Genomic DNA, 24927 nt, shown 5'->3' on the forward strand with positions numbered 1-24927 from the left:
TTCACAATGAAAATAAAGAGATACAAGGCAAAGTGGCTCACACCCAAAACCCAATTACACCCAAACTCTCTCACCCACTAACTGATATTACAAACTCACTCAATTGATTTAGGATGCTTCAACACCATGGAGGGCAAGGCTATTTATAGCCAAAATGGGACACCAAAATGAGGCACCACTCAAAAGACTTATTGGGCACACATTCTTGGAGGCCAAGAATAAAACTTGATGAACACATATACTTGGAGGCCAAGAAGATGATGTCATGGGTGATGCAAGCCTCAAATTAAGCCACTTGTTTAACACAATCCTTTCAGCCGCTAAAGAGGGAATATGGAAAACTGAAAGAAAGTACGTAGGAAGGCTCGGCACAAAAGATGGGGAATAATAGAAGTTTGGCACAAAAGATGAAATTAAAACTCCGAAGTGGTCTGAAATCAAACTTAAACTCCAATACTTTTGAGAGCAAATTGCAGTTAAAATTTGTAATTTGAGCCATCAGAAGCCATTGAAAATTTTTAACAGATTGAAAACCATTCTGTTAGTTCAATACGATTAAATTGGAAAAATTTGTAGCTCAAAACTTGATTAATGTATTTTTGTTTTATTTTTATTTTTTTAGCTATGCTCTAATTGTGAGATAAATGTAAATTGCCTCAGAGATGAAGAATAAGCTTCAAAAAAGGTTAGATTGGCAATCTTCGGCAAAAGGGGTAAGAAGGTGAATTCAAACTGTGATGCACACTCACCAATTAGGTCCATTCATAACATATACATGGCGTCTTAATTTCAATTTTTTTTTTTTCAAACTTATTTTGATCCCTAAATACGCAGGTTGTTGCATGAAACTCATTATTAAAATTAGATTCTGCAGAATTTTCCAAGTATCAAGACTGCACAATCTCGATCATTTGAGCTATCGACTAAAGCATTCTTTTTTTCTTTTTCATTTTTTTTTTTTTGTATATGGATTGAAGCATTCTGGATTACCTGGATCGATCGAGATATGTGTCAATCAATCGACGAGTACGAGCATGCAGTGTTCTGTTTGGATTTGAACACTGAGTTTTAATCTAATTTTTCCTCTTGGATGATTATAAATACTCATGATCTTAGAATACCCTAGAAAACTTTTTCAACAAATTTTCATATATTTTTGAAAAATAGAAACAATGTTTTTGTTTTTGTTCACAAGATAAAATCTCATGATTTGCATATTACTCTAATATCTTCTAGAGATTACTTGTGAGGTTTTAGTGCATCTTTATTTACAACAATAATCAGATGCATTAGTATTTTGGTGAGTTGTGGATTGTGTTGATACACCCGCTTTTGAACTAATGAAGAACATTCAGAGCAATTCACAACATATTCTCAATTGGACGATTAGTGGTCGATGCCAATCACTAAAGAAGCAAATTCGTGAGGAGCGAATGCTCGACACGTCAGAAAAACAACCTGGAGATATTGAGTGTATTGAAAGTTTGGTGTCTTACTATGTCTAGAAATCGACTAGGAGTTCAAGGGTACTGAACTATGACATAGGTTGTACATCTCTTTCTGATGCCCTCTATTTATTGCTTTAACGCTTTGTTTATTTCAGGTTTGCATGCTTGTAACTTGAAATTACCACTTGCATAATATTTAATCTGATAAATTGTAACATGTCAGTTTCTTTAGTTAAACACAAGCCATAACCAGAATAACTGGAAAAGAATTTTAGAAGATATACAATATAGAAGAAAAGAAGAGAAATGTGTAAAAGGCCTGAATGAGATATAACACTCGTTCATAACTCTAGTATTTATAAATAAAAAGAGTACATGCTCATATCATAAGAAAGGAAATTAAATCAAATCACTGCATATTCTGTTGCTAGACATATGCGTAAATAAAACCAAACTCCATTATTTGTGACTATCAAATCTTGCTAATATAGTAAAGTCATTTCATAATTCATGGCTTCCCTCAAGTTGGTGCGTGCATGTCTGAGACGCCCAACTTGGACAATGCATCCTCAAACACAATCTTGCTGACGCTCTTTGTAAGAATGTCAGCAAGCCGAGGAGTGCAAAATAAAAAAAATGTCTCCTCAGACCATAAACAACCAACCATGTCTCCTCATACCATAAACAACCAACAATGTCTCCTCATACCATTTCCCTTTATACACACGTTTAAAATATGTAGATAGAAGAATCAACAATGTCTCCTCAGACCATTCTCCTTCGTATATATATTAAACAATGCAGATGAAAGAAACATCTCCTCTGACTATAAAAGAGCAACCATGTCCCCTCAGACCATTTCCTATTGGGTGGTGCTGAACTTACAATGCGATCATTGCAGTCGGACCACCTTGACTATAATACCAAGAAATATAATATAGAAGAAAAATAAGAGAAATGTGTAAAATGTCTTAATGAGATATAATACTCATTAATAAGTCTAGTATTTATAGATAAAAAGTGCACATGCTCATATTACAAGAAAGGCCAAACTCCCCTCTGCTAACATGATAAGTCATTTCATAATTTATGGCTACCACATTTCTGCTAACAATTTTAAATTGTACACATAACCAATCAATTCCACAAGTAACATATTCACCCCAAGGATATTCATCCTTCCGTTGCTACACTGCAGTTCCAGCAAAGTTGAATGTGATAGTGATTTAAAGGTCTTAAATCTTTAAATCTGACAGAAATTTTGGACATAATAATTGAGAGAGAGAGAGAGAGAGCCAAAGTCAATAAACTTGTTAAAAGGATGTAATTTTCACAGACAAAATAAAAAGAAATGAGACTTGATAGAAAGCAAGATCCCATGACAATAAGAGTTCCTACACTATAACTACCATGATGCAAGTGTCAAGTGGAAAAAGCAATTTGTCAAAAAGAAAAAAATTGTACTTTCGATGGGCTCCACCTGGCCGTCTAGGTTCAAGCTTTATTCGTTTTCGAGCTATGTCACTCCTATTCAAAGCTTTAAGAGCTGCCTCAGCAGCTCTAACATCATAAAACTCAATGAACTTATGGTGTTGCTTGTGTTGTGTTTCCCTGATCTGCATTTTGTACAGAAGGAAATCAAAAGTTATAGAGGTTATCATGATAACGAGGGAGATATGCACACATAATTTACTAACAAAAAGGAGCAAGTAAGAAGATAAAGAAAATGTGTACCTCCTTCACCTCCCCCATAAGCCCCAAATATTTGACAAAGATCATCATTTGACACTGATGCATCTAAATTGAATACTACAAGAGTTCCTTGGTTAATATCCTTTTCAGATGGGTTATCCTGGAAAGTAGAAAGGGAACATAAAACGTGATATAGATGTTAGTTTAACCAACAGTATGTAACTGTCATAAGATGCAGAAATCTTAGCTCAAAACTTAGGAATTGAAAAGTGAATATCAAGTCTTTTTCTTCTTAAGGGTTTATTCTGTAATGCACGCATTACAGTTCAAGCAGCTCGGATATCATAGTAAGATATCATCACAAAGCCCCTGCGCTTGCATGCAGTATATAGACTTCTGATATCCCCATAATACTACAAACAAATATCAGTTTCATGATCAATTAGCATCGTCAGTTCAATATTAAGGAAATAGAGATATGTTACTGTTTGTGGGTAAAGCCCTAACAATTACCTTACTAAGTCCCAAGTTGAATTCATGAAGGTTGTAGTTTTATTTATCAAAAAAAATGAAGGTTGTAGTTTTAATCAACCATCACATACGTAACTGTATCTTAACTCATCCTGTTTATTAATAAGGCAGACACAATTGAAAGCACAGTCTATTGAGATGTATGTGGCTGAAGTCCTAATTCTTACACCAGCATCACCAAAATTTATTATTCAAGGAGATGTATTCATTATCCTTAACCTTCAGATACTAATCAGTTTTGCACACGTATGGAAGCTGGTATTATTTGTAAACATGGTACCAGGATGTATTGTTGGTTTATCATTAAAATTTACATCTGATATGTACTTCTGAACAAGGCTTGGCTAAGTTAGCCCAGAGAAAGAGGCAGAGAGACAGAGACAGAGGATACCATCCATACCTGATAAAGTATATAGAAGTGGTTAAAGGGAGAGGTGGGCTACATGATCAACACCATATAATCAAAAAATATTTTTCCATGCATTAATTATATCAATTATACATTATGCCAAACCTTGTTCAATAACCAATGACAGGATTCTAACCAGAGAAGAGAAGAATTTTCATGTGGGTGTGGAAAGAATAGATCAAATAAGATAAAAGAAAACAGAACATCTACAGCACTGACATGCATATAGAGTTCATTTGGTGCAATGCATAAAGCTACAAATAAAACCATCATTGAATCAACTGATAGAGGAGTTAGTGTGACCATGTGAACTGCATGCTATTGGTATGAGCATAATATATTAGTTGCACCGACTTGGGTATGGTAACTGTCACACCCCCAAATTCACATATTGGAACATCTTTTTCAATACCCAAACATGGTGCTGAACTAGACACATAATCAATAAAACACATCCATTGCTATTGAATAATTGTTAGGAATAAGAGTCGTGATCGATGACAATTTCCTACCCAACACTTGGTTGTAATGTGTCAGAGAGTTAAAGTCATTAATCTACAACCATTAAACACATTGAAGATAAAGATTTCCAGAAAACCTGGAGCAGAATTATCTTCTAGGGCACAGGTAATTGAGACCTTAGAAAAACTTACCTGACATAGATTTGATCTTGAAAAGGTTCAAAATATTTTTTTAAATTGTTTTTTAAGGTTAGTTTGTTATTAAGTTCACTGAAAATTTGTTATTAAGTTTTAATGGGAAAACAATATGTATGGATTGATGGATCCATCGATTGAGTGCTTCCCAATAAATCTTGATTGATAGCTTGATCAATCAAAGGTTTCTAGAAAATTTTACTTTGAAAAACAGTAAGCCTATTGTTGGAAGATATATTTTTCCCCTTGATTTTAAAATTAGATGGATTTCTGACTGTTGTAAATTAGAACAAGTTTGTAGGACTGAATGATTGCAGTAAAATAGGATAGATTGATTGCTTTAAATTAGGAACATATTGTAGGAAGATTTTTTATTCTTTTCCTTGTATAGCTTTCCCTCTTTCCTATATATTCTTGTACAAGATGTTAATATATTAATGAGAATATTTACAAAGAAAATTTCTACAAGGTATCAGAGCAATAGTGTGAGAAGAGAGAAAAGTTTCACGGGTCTGGGCGATTACCGCTGACCTATTCTCCTTGTCCTCCTATTCTTGGCCTCTTGGTGTGCAACTGTCTTGGACAACACCCTAAAGCCTCGATTCTAAACACCATAGACTTCAAAACATGCCTGTTGTTGCCTCTAAATCTTCTGATTCTAGTACAGCACCGTCCATTCCTTCGACTGTGACAAATCAACTTGATAGCATGAGTGTGCAGATGACTTCTTACAAATCGATGGGACGAATTATTCTGCCTGGTCCCAGTTTGTGAAGTTGTACATCACAGGAAAGGGAAAGTTAGGGTACTTGACACGAGAGAAGAAACATCTGGCGGATACTGAACCTTCCTTCTCTACTTGGTTGGAGGAGAATGCCATGTTGATGTCATGGCTTCTTAACTCAATGACTCCGGATATTAGCATCAGTTTTCTTCGACTTCAAACAGCTCATGCTATTTGGGAAGTTGTAACTCAAACCTATTTTGATGGTAGTGATACTTCCCAGATTTATGAACCAAGGCGCAAGGCAAATAAGACTCGACAGCAGGGGAAGACATTGACTAGCTATTTTTCTGCTTTGCAGGCCATTTTGGCAGGAGCTGGTCTCCAGCTCTGTGATATGGAGTTTGTTGGGGATACAACAAAGCTCAAGATGAGAATTGAGAATGAAAGGATATACGATTTCCTGGCCGGCCTCGACCCAGGGTTTGATCAAATCAGAGTACAGGTTTTAACGCATGATCCTCTTCCTAATCTTTGCAGTGCATATGCCTGTGTTCGACATGAGGAGCTCCGTCAAGCCACCATGCTTACAGGTGTCTCACAAGAGAGTTCAGCCTTGACTATTGTGCAGATTCCAACTGCACTGGTTACCTCTCGCTCGAGGAAACCTGAGAACAAAGAGTCTTTGTTCTGTACACACTATAATAAGGTTGGACATACTCGAGAGACTTGTTTTAAGCTGAAAGGTTATCAAGTTCCGTAAGAAAGGTGGAAACAAGGGGGATAACTCAAATTATAGAGCACATCATACAACCTTTGATGCGCAGTTTGATGCACAATCTTCTTTTGCAGCCCAGCCACAATATTCTCAAGCCCAGATAGATCAAATGATGAAAGAGTATGCTTAGAAGCTATACTCAAAAGAGGCTTCATGTAACTCAGCCAATAAAGGTAACTTTGGATTAGCCTTGAACACTTCTGGTCGTATTGAGTCGTCTTAGATTATTGATTCGGGTACTGATCATATGACACATGAATCAAGTTTTTTTTCTTCTTATAGCACTCATCCTAATACAAAGAGTATTAAAACAACAAATGGATGTACTTCCATTGTGTCTGGCGAAGGTTACATTCCAATAACTTCTTCTATGTCTCTTTCTAGTGTCTTGCATGTTCCATGTTTATCTGATAATCTATTGTCCATTAGTCAGATTACTAAGGCTCTTAAATGTTTTGTAACTTTCTTTGATACTCATTGTGTCTTTGAGGATCTTCTTACGGGAGCGAATATTGGTCTTGGTAGAGAAAGAGTTGGCCTGTACTACTTAGATATGAACCGGGCTTCGAATGAAAAAACAAATCAAATAGTTGGCAGGTCAACATCAAAAGAGTAGATTTGGCTATGGCACAAAAGATTAGAACACCCCTCATTTAGCTATTTGCATAAGTTGTTTCCATCTTTATTCTCCAGAATTGATGTTTCTAATTTTCATTGTGATAGTTGTGCGTTAGCCAAACCCCATCGAACTTTTTTTCCTTCTAGTTTTAATAAAAATTATGTGCCTTTCTCAATTGTTCACAGTGATGTGTAGGGCCATCCCGTGTTCCTAATCATTTAGGTTCTAAATGGTTTGTTTCCTGTATTGACAACACTATCATGTTTCATAGATCTATTTGTTCAAAGAAAAAAGTGAGGTTTTTTCCACCTTCCATTCCTTTCACCAAATGGTTTTGACCCAGTTTAACACAAGAGTACAAGTTATATGATCAGATAATGGAGGGGAGTATTTTAAGAGAGGGCTTATTATCTATTTTCAGCCTCCTGGCATCATTCATCAAACTTCGTGTGTTGATAAACTCCAGCAGAATGGAGTAGCAGAGCGTAAGAATCGGCATCTCTTAGAAGTTGCTAGATCATTACTCTTTGCTATGAACGTTCCTAAAACTTTCTGGGGAGATGTTGTCCTTACTGCAGCATATCTCATTAATAGAATGCCTTTAAAAGTCTGTCAGTTTCAAACTCCTCTTCAAACAATATCTAAAACACACACTATTCCAACTGTTCTTCACATTCCACCCAAAGTGTTTGTTGTGTTTGTTATACTCATATCCACAAACAACACCGGAGTAAGCTGGATCCGAGAGCACTCAAATGCATTTTCTTAAGGTATTCTTCCACACAAAGGGATACAAATGCTATCACCCTCCTTCAGCAAAGATGATTATTTCCATGGACGTTACTTTTGTTGAAAATCAGGCATACTATTCAGGGGGAGATTCAAATGCTTCTCTTCAAGGGGAGAATTTGGGAAATGAAGAGAAGTTTTGAGAGGTGCTACCACTACCATTAACCAGCGTATCATCGTCTATTGAAACTTCTAAATTGACTTTGAAGGAATCTGCTACTGAAATTCTGCACCGACTTCAAAGAAATTCCTTGAGCCACACAGATTTTGTATACTCAAGAAGGGAGAAGACACAAACAACTCAGCCACCTCTTGATCGACCCAGTGACTAATTAAGCGCTCCTCTAAACTCTCTATTGATACTTTTACTAATGAGTCAGCTCATTTACCTATTGATCAACTTGACTAACATGCTACTGAATTAGTTATTGAGAATCAAGCACGTTATCCCACTCGAGAAGGAAAACCTCCTTTCGTTTCGGTTTTTCAGTTGTAAAATATCCCAACTCTCATAATATGTCTTCACATCATTTATCTTCATCTTATAAAATATTTGCAAACAAGTTATCATCTATGTTTGCCCCTTGTTGTATAGTATTATATGAGTTGTCACGTTGTACAGTATTGTATAAGTTGTCACACATGTACAGTTAGTATTGTATGAGTTGTCACACGTGTACAGTTAGTATTGTATGAGTTGTCATCTACCCCTCATTACATATATATATATATAATTACCATGTATAGGGTTTACTTGTTCTCCACTCACTTACTCCCGTAGCTTCTCCTATATAAACACCATTGTATTATTGTATTACTTAGTCAATAACATATACGTTTTCATATTTTCTCTTTCTCTCTCTCTTTCAACATGGTATCAGATCGAAAATCAATCCCTCTTTAAATTTTTTTTATTCAGAATCTCCGATCTTGATTCTATCTCTGTTTTCTCTCAGCAATCTCTTCTCGGCGATCTCTCCTCGGTGATCTCAGTTCTCATCTCAAAAATCTCCTCTCGGGTTCATCTCGGCTCCCGCTCACTACTATATCTCATTTGTTCGGCAACTCTTGTGATGGACACCAAGGAATCCCAAACTGAAAGGCTCGAACTACATTCAATGGTCTCGAGCCATAGAGGTATTCTTACAGGCTTGAGGAAAATTGTCTTATCTTAAATCAACCAAACCCACCTGATGAAAAGATTATTGAGGCTTGGGAGAAAGAAGATGCTTAGATTATGACTTAGTTATGGAACAGCTTGGAGCCTGAGATCTTCAACAACGTGTCATTCCTAGAATCTGCCAAAGATATCTGGGAAATTCTCAGGGCATGTATTCTTCAGAGAAGAATATTTCTCGTATTTATCAGTTGTATTAGGATTTTTTAATCTCCAGCAGGGAGATCATTATGTTGAAGATTATTCCTCATAACTGAAAGGCGTGTGGGAAGAATTAAATGTCTACCAACCGTTGACTACAGACATAGAACAACAAAAACGGCACAGGGAGGAGTTTCGGGTGGAAAAATTTTTATCTAGACTTAAATCCGAACTCACTCCGATCAGTTCACAGATTAAGTATGGCAAGGAGATACCCAAAGCAAGTGAGACTTTTGCTTGAGTTCGAAGAGCATCTATTCATGCCCATGTGATTGAGAAGGACAACCACTCTGCTCTTGTTGTTCCTATTGAGTGACATGATACTTTCCGTGGAGGACGAAGGGGCAGAGGTCCTTCCAACCCAGGTCGTGGTACTCGTGGTGGTAAAGGGGGTCACGGCAGCAAGAAGTGTACTCATTGTGGCCGAAACAATCACTTTATTGACTTTTGCTGGGCTCTTCATGGCAAGCCAACTTGGGTTAATCAAGCTTTGGTTTCGGAGGAGACTACTCCCACTCTACGAATAAACAAGTCATTCTCTCCAAAGTCAAATATGATTCCCTGGTAAAGTGTGAACGTGTGAATCAGCCTTCCTCCAGCACTACTATTATTACTTCAAGTAATACGTGTCTCCATGTTTCATCTTCTACACCTTGGATCATTGATTCAGGGGCATCTAATCACATAATAGGTAACCCATCTCTTCTTTCTGATATTTCTCATGTTTTCTCACCATCGGTTGTTCCTATAACGAATGGTGCCAAATCACCTGTTGATGGAATTGGTACCTTCCGCACTTCGGGTCTCATTTTTTCATCAGTTTTATATATCCCTCAATTTTCATTCAATTTCTTATCAGTTCACAAAATCATATTAGATTTAAATTGCTCAGTTATTTTTTCTCCTTCACGTTGTGTCTTTCAGGATCTCAAGATGAAGAAGACAATTAGTGGGGGGTTTGAGAAGGATGGTCTTTACTACTTTCAGCCAACTAATGCTCCGATAGCTCTACATTCCACCTCCTTTTCAGCTTACCAGTGGCATTGCCTCCTTGGACATCCCTCTTCAAATAATCTTCGAGCCTTAGTCCCTTCTTTAGTTGATTTTTCTAAGTTTAATTATACTACTTGCGAACTTAGTAAACATCGTCGTGCTATTTTTAAGTCTCGTTTTGATAATAAAAGTTTAAAACCTTTTGAGTTAGTACATTCGGATGTTTGGGGACCAGCTCGTACTATTGGTTTATTTGGTGCTCGTTATTTTGTGTCATTTATTGATAATTATTCACGTTTAACTTGGTTTATATTCTTACAGATAGATATCAAGTATTCTCTGTTTTTCAATCCTTTTATGCTGAAATTCAAAAATAGTTTGATGCAAAATTACTTTTTCTAAAAACTGACAATGCCCTTGAATATAAACTTAATGTTTTTCAAAAGTTTATTGAGTCGAGTGGCATTATCCATCAAACATCTTGTGTTGATACCCCGCAACAAAATGGAGTTGTTGAACGGAAGAATGTCCCACTCCTAGCTATTGCTCGTGCCTTAATAATTCAAATGCATATTCTTAAGCTTAGGTTGTTGGTTGTCGTTGGGTTTTTATTGTTAAACAGTTGACCGTCTCAAAGCTCGACTTGTTACTAAAGGCTACACTCAAACTTATAGCCTTGATTATACTGAGACGTTCTCTCCTGTGGCCAAACTGAATTATGTTCTTGTGATAATCTCTCTTGCAGCTAATCTAGACTGGCCACTCATCAACTTGATGTTAAAAATGCCTTTCTGCACAGTGACCTTATTGAGACAGTCTATATAACTCAACAACCTGGGTATAAGTGGAAGTGTGTGTGTCATCTCAAGAAGTCTATCTATGGCCTCAAACAGTCCCCTCGTGCATGGTTTGATAAATTTAGTAAAGCAGTGGTAGTTCATGGTATGACCAGAAGCCAGGCTGACCACTCTCTTTTTGAAAATAAAAATAACGAAACGTGGTATTGTGATTCTTGTGGTGTACGTAGATAATATCGTTATCACCGGCAGTGACAAAGATGGGATACAAGTTCTAATCCATCACTTGAGTTCTGGCTTCCTTACTAAGGATTTAGGCAAACTTTAGAATTTTCTAGGAATTGAGGTTGTTCGGTCAAAGCAAGGCATTAGTCTTTCTCAGCGGAAGTATACTTTTGATCTCTTACAGGATACTGGATATCTTGGTTCGAAACCTATAGCTACACCCACGGAGACTGATGTAAAACTTGAGGTGGATAATGGTGACCTCGATGATCCAGAGATGTATCGGAGACTTGTAGGTAAACTTATTTACCTCACAATCACTTGTCCAGACATCTCTTATGCAGTCAGTGTTATGAGCCAGTTCATGACCAGTCCTCAGGTACCTCACATAGAGGCAATTGTACACATCTTGAAGTATCTCAAGGTGCTCCAGGACGTGGTCTACTTTATCAATCTTCTGGACATCTTTGGATTGAGGGATACACAGATGCAAATTGGACCAGTTCTCCTTCTGATCGGCGGTCCATCATGGGTTACTGCACTTTCATAGGAAGAAATCTAGTAACTTGGAGGAGTAAGAAACAGTCAGTTGTGGCTCGTTCCAGTGCTAAAGCAGAGTATCGTGCCATGACACACACTATAAACTTACTTGGTTGAAAACTCTTTTACAAGAACTTAGGATTTCAATACAGTACCCAATTCCTCTCCATTGTGACAATCAAACAGCTATTCATATTGCTAGCAATCCAGTCTACCATGAGAGAACTAAACACATTGAAGTAGATTGCCATTTCTTTCGATCTAAAGTTGACTCGAATAAAATTGTTGCACCTTTTGTTCCTTCTGGTAGACAACTGGGAGATATCTTCACTAAGGCGCTTCCCAAGAACTCTATTGAGGGGGAGTGTTGTACAGTATTGTATAAGTTATCACGTTGTACAGTATTGTATGAGCTGTCACATATGTATAGTTAGTATTGTATGAGTTGTTACCTACCCCTCATTGCCATATATAGAATTACCATGTATAAGGTTTACTTGGTCTCCACTCACCTACTCCCGTAGCTTCTCCTATATAAACCCCATTGTATTATTGCATTACTTAATAACATATACGTTTTATATATTCTCTCTTTCTGTCTCTCTCTCTCAACATCCCTAATAAGTTACAGGAAACTCTTGAAAACCCCAAGTGGAAAGCTGCCATGATTGAAGAAATGGAAACTTTATAGAAAAATTCTACATGGGGGGTATTCACAGTAAAGCATAAGGAAGATGGTTCAATGGAGAGGTCCAAAGTAAGATTGGTAGCAAAATGTTATACCCAAACCTATGGGATAGATAATCGAGAAACATTTGCACCAATGGTGAAGATAAATACTATCGGGGTCCTCTTATCCTTGGCTGCAAATTTAGAGTGGCCTCTTTAGCAATTTGATGTAAAGAATTCATTTCTTCATGGATATCTAGAGGAAGAAGTATACATGGACTTTCCTCCTTGCTTTGTTAATCCCTCTAAAAAAGGTAAGGTATGCAAATTGAGGAAATCCTTATATGGACTCAAGAAGTCACCTAGAGCTTGGGTTGGCAAATTTACTTAGGCCATGAAGAAATATGGATACCACCAGAGCCGATCACACTCTCTTCCTCAAACATTCACTTAGAGGTAAGATTACTGCCTTGATCGTGTACGTGGATGATATTGTGGTGACTGGTAGTGATGGTGAGGAGATGGTTAAGCTGAAAGCATATCTAGCAAAAGAATTTGAGATCAAAGACCTTGGGTCTTTACGATATTTTTTGGGTAGTGAAGTTGCTAAGTCAAAGTAGGTGATCTTTGTTTCCCAACGAAAATATGTCTTAGACTTATTGGCTGAGACTGGAATGTTGGCTTGCAAACCTGTTGATACTCTAATTGAACAAAATCATAGATTTAGGTGAATGCATAAATGATACATCAAAGGTTGGTTGGGAAGCTAATATATTTGACACATACTCGACTTGACATAGCTTATGCGGTGAGTGTAGTAAGTCAGTTCATACATGCTCCTTGCGAAACACATATGTTGGCTGTACACACGATTCTCAGGTATTTAAAATCAGCTCCTGGGAAAGGTCTGTTATTCTCCAACCATGGTCATCTCGAAGTGAAAAGATATATAGATGTTGATTGGGCAGGATGTGTAATAGATAGAACATCAACTTCAGGATACTGCACCTTTGTGGGAGGGAATCTAGTCACGTGGCATAGTAAGAAACAATCTATTGTGGCCAGATCCAGTGCTGAAGCAGAATTTAGAGCCATGACTCATGGTATATGCGAGATGTTGTGGCTGAAAGCTTTGTTAAAGGAGCTGGGCTTTAGTTCTAAGATCTGGTGAAGCTTTTTTGGGATTACAAAGCTGCGATTAGCATTGCTCACAATCCAGTTCAACATGACCGTACTAAACATGTTGAAGTGGATATACACTTTATCAAGGAGAAGTTGATAGGTGGATTTATTTGCATTCCGTTTGTGAACACAGAACATCAGCTTGCATATTTTTGACAAAGGGAGTGTAAAGTACGACTTTCAATTTGACACTTGACAAGCTGGGCATTCGAGACATCTATGCTTCAGCTTGAGGGGGAGTGTTGGAAGATATATTTTTCCCCTTGATTTTAGGATTAGATTGATTTCTGACTGTTGTAAATTAGAACAAGTTTGTAGGACATAATGATTGCAGTAAAATATGATAGATTGATTGCTTTAAATTAGTAACATATTGTAGGAAGATTTTTTATTCTTTTCCTTGTATAGCTTTCCCTCTTCCCTATATATACTTATCCAAGATGTAAATATATTAATGAGAATATTTACACACAGAAAATTTCTACACCTATGTTGGCGGCTTGATTGATCAAGGAACATCCAATAGGGGTCACAATTGATGGCTCAACGGATCAAATCATGGCGACAGTTAATTCTGGTGACCCTTCCAAATTAGATTTCCTAAGGGATTCTCCATACTATATAGTATGGGTCTACTAAATTGGCTATAAATATGGGGTTATGGTCTAGGCCTCTAAGCATTCTAGAGTGAGAAACCAATTTTAGAAAGAGAAAATCCCATGTTCCTCAATCTAGGGTTTTATAAGAGTATTACAATAAGGAGGTTATCAAAATCAGTTACAAAGAGCAAGTCAACTAACAAACAAAGAGCGGAGACTTGAGTGGAGAGTTCAGTGTGTCTGTGTCAAGAGGTAAATAGGAGATCGTAAGGTGGGAATTTGTGAACCTGGTTGTACTATCTCTTTCTCATGGTATTGTTCATGCTTGGAAAAAGGTAAGTGAGACAGTGGAGGACCCAAGATGTATGTTGGTTAATAGATAGATAGTGGACCACCCTTGAACTAGATTCTGAACTCGGTATGAGGCACCGAGTTAAAACAGGCGTAAGTTGTAAGTGCACAACCACCGAGTCTTAGAAAGCGTTGAGTGTAAGATTGAGTCAGAGTTCTGGGGTAACTTCTTCAGTTAAGTGGATTGATGAAGCTGCAACAAATCTCCTGGTCTTATCCTTTTAAGAGTTTTCCACATAAAAATTTAATTGTCTTATTCCATTTGCTCATTCTCACTTCTTTCTTTTTCATGAAGGATTGTAAAACCTGAGTTAAATTTGAATTAGGTGAGTGTTCAAAATTAAAATGAATCATAAGATCATAGTAGACCTGCCCACGCATCAAGTCATGAATCATCTAAAACAGATTAACGGCACAACTCTCAGTTTCTACTGCCTTCTTCAAATCTAACCATAGCATAATTTATATTTTATACACACTAGTCAAGAATGATCACAAGGCTTTCGATATTTTTCGTTTTAGTGGTACGATTTTTCCAACAGATTTAGCCACCCATACAATTTGTTATTGCTTGGTCATTGAGGAATCTCATCAAAGGGGAAAAGTTCATATGTTTTTCCTTTATCACTATTGTTGGCTTGACCAAGCCATATGCTCGAGCTAACTTGTTGAGGTGCTTCAAAAGCAACACATCATAAAATTATAGCTTTCATGGCCATCTTCAATTCAGAGATATTATGCATGCTTTGTATGAATATCCACACACTAAACAATATAAAATTAAAAGACCAATTACTACCTAAATAGATGCTATAGATACAGCGCTTGCATTTAAACCTAAGCTTCAGAAAATGTTACATAGATTTGAATGGTAGAATACCCTTCAATTAGAAAACTATTATAAAATCCTATGGAAATAAAAATAAAGCACACAAAACAACTGAAAGAGTGATTATCCCATCTCCATTAATATAGGATGCAGAATTCACTTCTTGCTAAAACAGAAAATAGAAATTAGTCCCTAAGAATATATTACCGTGCTTGGAAACTGCATATATTATGTGCGAAAATGAAAATTTAAACATTATAATCTATTTGTACAATTTAAATTGTTAATAATAAAAAAGTTTGGAGCAACAAACACAGTAGATACATGTTTAATATCCAAGCAGACTGAGATTCCCTCTTAAACTAAAGCATCTATCACAATAAGTGGAAGACACCCTCATGCAGTGCATCAGAAATACAATAGACTTGTCAATATATCAATTAACCAAAATAAGCAAATGGAATCCTTCACAACTCACAAGCATATTAAGTTGAACAAGTGAGGTGCAGACAGATGGTAGAAGTTAGCAGATTATTAAATGGAATGTGGTTCATGTATAATACCTCAAAGAGAGATCTCAACTCAGAATCATCAACATTACTACTGATATTCCGAACAAATAATGTTCGTGAAGGATGTTCTCCATATGGATGTTCTCCAGCAACCGTTCCCACACCATTTAGAAGACCGTAATGACCCATCCCATTTCCAACATCACCATTAGGCATGCCTAACTTTGATATATCGAAAAGCAGGCTCTCTTGGGGGTCAAAATCCAACTCCATCCCCCCTCCACTGCCAAATAGATCATCTTCAACATCTTCGAGTTGTGTAGGCTGCCCGTTTCGGTCAAAATAATCCATTATGCCAGCTAAAAGCTCATCTTCATCATCAGGAAGCAAGCTTCCAATTGCATTTAGTTCAATATCATCAAGTGGATCCTTCCTGTCATTTTCTTGATGAAGTTTATTTAAGCTAGGCACGACATCGGCAACGGATTGACCACAGTGCTCTGATTCAGTGAAGTTCACTGCAATGTTTCCCGAAACAAGTCTAAGAGATCATTCTAAGTTACAGGGATCTACAACGTAGTAAAAAGGAGCCACGCTTGCACTTCTCATGAGGAAGGACGGGCAACGAGCTAGAAAACAAACTGGCATCACTTGATGCATGACATGCATCAGCTCCATGTGGAATCCTCCATGCATTTCCCACTTCCCCAGAAAAATTCACTGACGGAATTTTAGATGGACCTGAAACAAAAAGAAACAACTGGTCAGTAGATATGAAGTATATCTATATAAGCGTGTATAACATTAAGCTGTCACCGGTTGAAGGGAAAAAATGGTACCTTTAGAATCACCTAAAATAGAATTCTTTAAATGCTGTTCCATTTAGTCTTTTCTGCAAACAAAAGACAATTGAAAGAAATATGAAGTTAAAACCATCAAAAACAATTCAACTCTACGACAGATTATTAAAGCTACCGGAGAGAACTAATTGCTAAAACAGTATAAACAATAGTGAACATAAATTATAAGGAGCAACTAGTATGAAGCAAACAAAATTTAAATATTGAAATGCTTCAATTAAATTCATTTACACCAATACAAAGAAACAAGACAACAACAGTCAATAGAACAAATTATAAAAAATGATCAAGTGAGGAGGCAGAGGAAGAGTTCCAAATAAATTGTTTATGCATATAAATTATCACACAGTTTGTGTCTTTCTTATATTGCTACATTAAACAGTTACAAAGAACTTCAAGTGGTAATAATGTAGCGACGAGCAAATTTCATAAAAGGTAATTCCGCAGATAGGAATGTTCCGCAAAGGACCACAGAGGAGGCTTTCAGGTTACTTTGGTTTCAAAGAGTTATAACAGCCTTATTTAGTAGAGACCTAAGAAGCACGGACACTTCTTTGAAGATGTGTTTATGTGTTTATGTCTGACACTGACATTTCGTGGACCTCCTGGACATGTTTTTGACACTTCATGGCCATGTCCATAATATAATAAATAATTCTTATTATTTCGGACACTTGGTCGACACATCTCCGACTCTTGGTCAACACATTCTGAACACATGACAGGCTTGGAAACAACATTATACACATGCATCAAAGTGTCCAACCTCCTTTTCTTTAAACAATTGACATTAAACAAAATATGTAATTAAAAAAACATAACTATAATAACAAGATAAGATAGTAATACCATATATAGTATAACATTTTTTTATATTGGAATAGCTTCAATTTCTAACTTATGTAACCTTAATATAGAAATTATAAATTTATTAATGTTCTATTATTGTCTTATACAATAGATATATATATATATATATATATATATATATATATATATATGAAATTTTATATTTATAGTAGTCGCGTTCACGTCGTGTCCGTGTCCTACTTTCTTTAGAATTTGACATGTAGGAATAATCAGTTTTGGATCGTGTCCGGTTCCGGGTGCGGGTCCGTGTCCATGTCCCGTGTCCATGCTTCTAAAGTATAGTCTATATGCTCAGTTAAACGGAAGAAAGTTAAAGCATATTGTAAAAACACGATGAAATTATAGTTATAAATATTATTTCACTCATTGTCAAAAAAGAGAAAACAAATATTTCAATCAAAATGCATGACTACAAGTTTCAGATTAACTTTTTTTATTTGCTCAGTTTTAAGCCCATATTCTCCCGTCTTGCTTATTTGTATGTACTACAATGTACTGTTTTTAAGCTATTAACAGGAACTCTTGGTTTTAAAATTTCATATAGTATGGTACTTGGATCAGTGATTTCGTGACCATAAACAACACAGAGGTTATCCGTGTGTTGCATAAATGCCAGGATGGTGACCCGCAAAAACCACAAACCATTTGTTTGGTTGAAGTTTAATCCTACACCGAGTTGAGTAAACGCAATAGGTCCAGTGTGTGTGAAGTGTGAGATATGTCGGTAGTCCTCGTGCCAATGGTACTGGAAATCCAAAAGGTAAGGTGGTGGCTATAGTTCCAGCGCCGGCTTACTTTCTCAGTCCAAGTAAATCTTCGTCGAGGAGGTGCATCGATAGAGGATCGAGGGAGAAAGTGTGCAAAAAATTATTAAATGTTTTATTCATGGTCACTTATAAAACCCTTTTGTTGGAGACACATCTTTGCTTAGTGTGCATCAAATTGGTTTTCAAGATAGTCAAGGCAACAACTTCTTATAGTTGAACAAATTAACATATCCTTTCATAAATAGGTATGTAATATCCTATATATAAATAGCATAGTAATTCAATGAGTAAAATATAAGTTTTACATCTTCCTCTTTGTTTGTATATATTTTCTAAACATCCTTCCTTGCAACCAATATACTATCTCATTATATATGTCTTGAATTTATGGACAATATGATAATAGAAGACTTGGTAAATGTTCTTCACTGAACGTTACAATCTTGGAGCCTTTCAGAGTCATGACTCTCCAGGCTAGAAGTTTCTTCCTCTCTTTTACGATAATATGTTTTTATTGATATTTTACTAGAATGTTATTATTTTATAATACTTTATTTGTACTATTTATATTTTGCTATGAGTAAGTCTTTTGGTCCAACTACATTATGATTATGTTTAATTGAAAAAATTTCATTCTCTAGGTATATAATGTGTTTATTGTTCTGTACGTGTTCCTTTTCTACATAATTTGCGTTCCTTTCCTGTTTAATTTAATATATATATATATATATATATATATATATATATATATATATATATATTATTCTTTTATATACATTTGTCTAATTCTCTCCAAAGTATTTATGATTCCATGTGTTTATATTTGGAAATGAAGATTTTGGGAAGTATATTCCACGAAGATTAAGGGATGAAAAATTAACAAACTCTTTATAGTTACGTTTAGAATAAAACGGTATTTAGTTCAACCAGTTTAATATTGTTTTATTCGTAATATGTGTATTACATATGCAAATATGTGTGTATATATCATCGGAAACCGATTTCTATTTACTTCAATTGATTTTAAAATAAAATAAAAAAATCATGGATATCATCTTCCATTAACGAAATTTTTTTTCATCCCAATATATACATCCTATTCTTCAAAAAAAAAAAAAAAAATCTTATTTCAATTCTTTAATCATTTGTATTACTCAAAGTCACAATTTTTGTTTAGGAAAGTATCAAAAACTAATACCCTTTTTCATTCTGAATTCTACTTCCGGTAAGCCAAAAAATGATTGATTGAATTTAAAACTCTATCATGCATCAAGCAGCATGAAGCAATGTAAAAGTTATTTTCTTAATTCTTTCCTAAGTGTTGAGAACCTTTACAGACTAAAAGTCACTCTCTTTAAATAATAAATTATAAATATTAATTAATAAATTAAAAAATGCAGTCTAAATTTAAAACTAAAAGTTATGTTTATTCAACTGTATTGGAATAAGAAGCTCATAACATTTTTTGTATATAATATTATTCAATTTTACTAAAATTGGTAATATTAAACGAGATGATGGTTGAAAGTTATAGATTTCATTTATAAATGAATAGTAACATTGACTATACAATCGATTTCATCTATTTTTTTTAAGCCTCTCATATTATTTCCTTTCACAAAAACCTATTACCCTCTTACATACGGACCAATTTTAGTTGTCTCTGAATTTCAATCTATTGCTATGTATTAATTCCATGTTTTGAAATATTATTAATATGAAAAAATCTATTGATATGAAAAACTAATGTGCCTATTTAAAGTGTTGGAAGAAATTATTGGATAAAAAGAAAAGTGTGCTGAAAGTGAAGTGTGACAGCCCAAGTTTTTCAAACCGGTGCGTCAATGATGAACCGAAAGTGATCCGATAACGGATCCGAAATGCAGAAGCTAAAGGTAAACCAACGTCTCTAGAGATAGGAGTCACTCCTAAGACACAAATGTGACCCTCCATGAGGTCACGGAACTTAAAGAGGACAAAAACAAAAACAAATGTCAAAAGGGACAAAATTTGTTATCCAAGGGGCAAAAAGGTCAATTCACTATTAAAAGGAGAAATTTGACTCTAAACAAGTCAAAAAAGGTTAATACAACCTAATCTAATCATTTTGAAACATTTCAAGAGGTTCCATAGACTTTGGCTAAGAGTCCCACAAAATGCCCCGTCCCGGTTAAAGTGAAAACTGACACTACTTCACTAAAACATACATAACTCCCACTGTGTTTGTAATTTGAGAATGAAATTAGTACCATTGGAAAGCTTACTCAAAATCCTTGAGTTTAGGCTCAAGAATCACCCCATTTGGATTAGAAACGAAGAAGTTATGACCCTTTGAAGTTGGAAGATCAGTGCTGAAACTCAACAGAAGCTAGGCTCGGGTTCTAGCTATTTCGGTCGACTGAAATAAGGAAAGATTCGTGTTGCTTTGGTAGACCAAAATAAGAGTTCGGTCAACCGAAACACCTCAAAAACCTGCTGGAAAAGCTGTTATCTGCTGAAGATGCAAAAGTTCTATCTCAACTTTGAATCCCATGATGATTTGATTCAAATGAATGTACAAAATTAGTTTCTCAATGAAATTTGAGTGTGTGAACATGCTAACAAGTTTGATATGAGTAAATGAATATAAAACAATAGCCCATGGCCTCATACACATCATTTACAAGATTTTGACCTCTCAAACCTCAAATTTTGTTTAAAAGACAATCGAAGCAAAAATGTTATACCAAAAGTGTCTAAGTACCAAAGTAGACATGTTTGTCCCTTGGCCTCTTTACATACATATTTATAATGTCAAAAGCAAATGTTTGATTGTCATTACATATCAAAAAAGTTACTAAAGCTCCAAAAGTACCATACACCCATGGTATTCAAAATGTGACATCAAAAGTTAAGCATGCTAAACACTTGTATATTAATATACAAAAATGCTTTAGATTTCACATAAGCCACTAAGGATGATGAGCATCCAAGAACATGGTCTCCTTACCTGAAAAACAACCCAAACTACTAGGGTGAGTAATCAAATTACTCGTAGGAAGAAGCATATGCGTATACCCTAAAGTTTCAATATCATTACAAGATCAATATAGACGAATACAAGGGATCATTCCTCTTAACGTCTATGTTCAAGGTATTCTAAGGGATCATCTTAAGCCAACTTAAATGATTCTTTAGCAATACAAATCAATATCAATGTACTTAACAACATCAATTCGCCAATAACATGAATTTCAAGCTACAATTAAGCATTGGTTGTCAACTTGAAATTAAATGCGAAATCAAGTAATGGAAGACTTGGACATCACGTCTCGGACTAAACCAAGAACAAAATGGTTATTCCATGCATTAATCCGCTGAGAAGACCACCTTAGTGCGCACTATCTCAATTGGGGAAAACTCATATCTCCCGCATTAAAGCCGAACTTTAGCCATATCACATGTAACAATGTCCCAAGAGAATCCAAAATATATCAAGTTCAAGACTTATATATATATAATAAGGCATATCAACCACCTTACAAGCACAAGTATTTTAAAACCACACAAACCATGTCTTAGGGTTCCAAGTCTAGAATGGCATGCCAAATGACCAATTCACATCATGATTCTATGCACAATACAATATCACAATTTATCAATTCAAGTCATGCCTCAACAATAAGCTCTATATACTAATTATCAACATTTTAGCAATAAGCTTCTAAATTAATCACAATTTGTAATTTGCAAGAACATATAATTATTATCACAACAAATATAGCAATTCAAGTTAATAGAATTTGTATATAACATTTATAATTCTACAAGAGTTCTATATCACAATACATGTGAAATTACTAGAATTTAGCATGTCACTAAATTATATAATCCTTTTATACATGGTTTACACATATCATACATGCTTAAATCAATAAACCCTAAGTCAAGATGTGAGGGTTTCCTATAATATGCAATATTATCATATTAAAAGCATGTACACAATATATACTAAACCCCAAGGATTATAAAACACTTAGAATATAAACATACTACCACCCCTACCTCAATAGAGAATTGTATCTCTATAACCCAAGCTACCAAGCACAAAATGAAAAATAAGCTTAGGATTCTTGAAGAGGAGAGTGAGAGGAATCTTTTCTCTCCCAAAGTCAAAAGTCTAGGGTGGGTGGAAGAGTGCCAAATGTGAAGTCAAAACTCTATACTAAGCTTTCCTCTAATGAAGTCTTTGCTAGAGTTCATGAGAGATAATGAAATGAAGAAGGTAATGTGTAAAATGGTGAGTGGAAGGGTTAGAAATCCTCCACTCATTATGTGTTCTTGCACTACCTCTCTCACACACACAATGCAAGACTAAATTTTGATCCTACACTTGTCACTAATCCAATGCCTCTTCCAAGACTAAATCCCAAGCCCACACTTGTCACAAATCAAAGGCTACATGTGCACTAATCTAAGGCCAATACATGGATAAATCTCTACCCTTCAAATGTCAAGAAGTCATGGTGCCAAGTCTCTTCACCCAAATGCTAACAAATGGCTCCATGAGAGTGTGACACTTGTCACACTTTCCAAAATTTGCAAAATGGTCCTTTTTCAAAATATCTTCTAAAATAAATTGCAAAAAGGTCCCTAAAACAAAAATAATTATTTTACATAATTACACTAAAACTCCAAAATTAAGAATAATTACACTAAAGTATGCATTCATTCCCTTTATGAATAAAGTAAGCAACTAGCATGCTTTTCAACAAAAGTAAAAATACTAATGTCGTGGAAATCAAATACCATGAATGCATGCAAAACCAGAATCAAATCCGAGCACAACAAGTGAGGTTATGCAAGGAAAAATAAAAAACAGGAAAAAAAACAAAATAGGGAAAAGACAAAATAGGAAAAAGACGAAAAAAGAAAATCACCGAAAATAGAAAAGGAGGAAAAAGACCGGGTCATTACATGAAGTGTAGAGTTTTTCATCGTAAAAAGATAAGTGTTATACTGAGCGTAAAGAGACACACTTTTAACAACAAACACTTTTAAAGAAACGAGACAATTGATAATTATAGATTCTATTTATGAATAAATCGTAATACTTACTCTATATCATCTCTTTCATCTATTCTTAGCCACTTATATTCGTTCCTTTCACAAAAACTTTAATGGTTTGTAAAACAAATTCAGACTATATGTCATACAACTTTATTGGTTTATATAATATGTTATCATGTATATTGTATTATGTTTGGTCATACATAATATATATATATATGTATATATATATATATATAATATAAGACATGCTGGTATAATTATTTTATTTTTATTGCATGTTTCGAAATCTATAGATATGAAAATGTAACCTTTTTTTTTTTTTGGGTAAATTTTTAATTTTTTTTTGGTAAATTACTATAAGGTTGTGGAGGCTATTTCACTTAGAAGCAAGTCAGTTGAATAAGTTCAATTTTTTTCTTGAACTAATTGGACATGATAGTAACCCCAAATGAACCAGTTCACGTTTTCCCTCAACCAGTTCATCCGTACTAGGAATTTGTGAAAATTAGTTTCCAAGTTGGTTTTTGACTCTTCAAAAAGGCTAGACTTGTAAGACCAGTTGGGTTCTTTTGTATGGGACTATTTATACCAACCCTAATAAGATTTTAGGGTGTGATTTTGGAGAAACAAGTGATATGTTTTGTGCAAAAATGAGTGAAGCTTTTGTAAAAGACAATTAAGGGACAATTATGTGATAATTGTGTGACGACCCAAATCCGCTGGATCCGAATCACTAACCGGATCACAGGACTTGAGCGCTGATTCTGGAAAACAGCACTCGAGCACTGTTAGATAGGGCTCAAGCGTTGTTCAACACTTGACCGCTGTTTGACAGGACTCGAGCGTTAAGGGGTTTGGTTTGGTTAAAAACACCCTAAATGACCCCAGATTGATTTGTTAAGGCCCCGAATACTAAATAGGGACTCAGGAACAGTGGTATGTGGATTAAATGGTATGAAGTTTCGGTATGCATGTTAATTTGGATTTTATTCAATTATTAATTTGTAAATTGAATACTTTAACTTGTTCAAGCATTGAAATTTAAATGTTTAGCATGGTATATGATTGTAATCATCTAATTTGCTGGAATTATAAGTTATCAAAATGGTTCATGGCTGGATTTAGGATTTTCATGGTTGATGTAAAGGACATTAGTAACTTATAAATTATTCATGTAATTTAATAAGGTTAAATTGCTACACTAATTACAATATTTGATAATGTTATTTAAATCATATTCATAGTTGTTTTTATGATCTAATATTTGATCTATCTTTGTTGTATGTGAGACCATTGTTAGGATATGATTTTAGTATTATATTGATATTGCTTGACCGACTAATAAGTTGAGTCATTTATTATTTATCCCATTGTCAGGATATGGTTATGTTATTTATTGTGCCACTGTCAGGATATGGCTACAATATTTTTATATGTGGTCGTGCCATTATCAGGATATGGTTATTGTATTTTATGTATAGTTATGCCACTGTTAGAATATGGCTAGATATTTATATTATTTTGTGTACCATGATACGAGCTTGAGGTCTCGTGATCAATGGTTAGGATTGTGGCGTATATTTGTAACGATCCGAATTTTCAAATAAAATCATCGATTTATTTGACTCAAAATACATCAAAATACACCCAAGATCAT

At 35.1% G+C, this 24927-nt stretch overlaps 1 pseudogene; it reads right to left on the reverse strand.

The window, feature by feature from the left end:
- LOC132313859 (protein MEI2-like 2) overlaps positions 1 to 16603 on the reverse strand; it is a 69424-nt pseudogene extending 52821 nt beyond the window's left edge.
- Between the last annotated feature and the right edge of the window lie 8324 nt (positions 16604 to 24927).

This window comes from Cornus florida, unplaced genomic scaffold (assembly GCF_030987335.1).
Source record: "Cornus florida cultivar Cherokee Brave unplaced genomic scaffold, ASM3098733v1 CherokeeBrave_3.0.0_Hap2_Chr06, whole genome shotgun sequence".
Lineage (NCBI taxonomy): Eukaryota > Viridiplantae > Streptophyta > Magnoliopsida > Cornales > Cornaceae > Cornus > Cornus florida.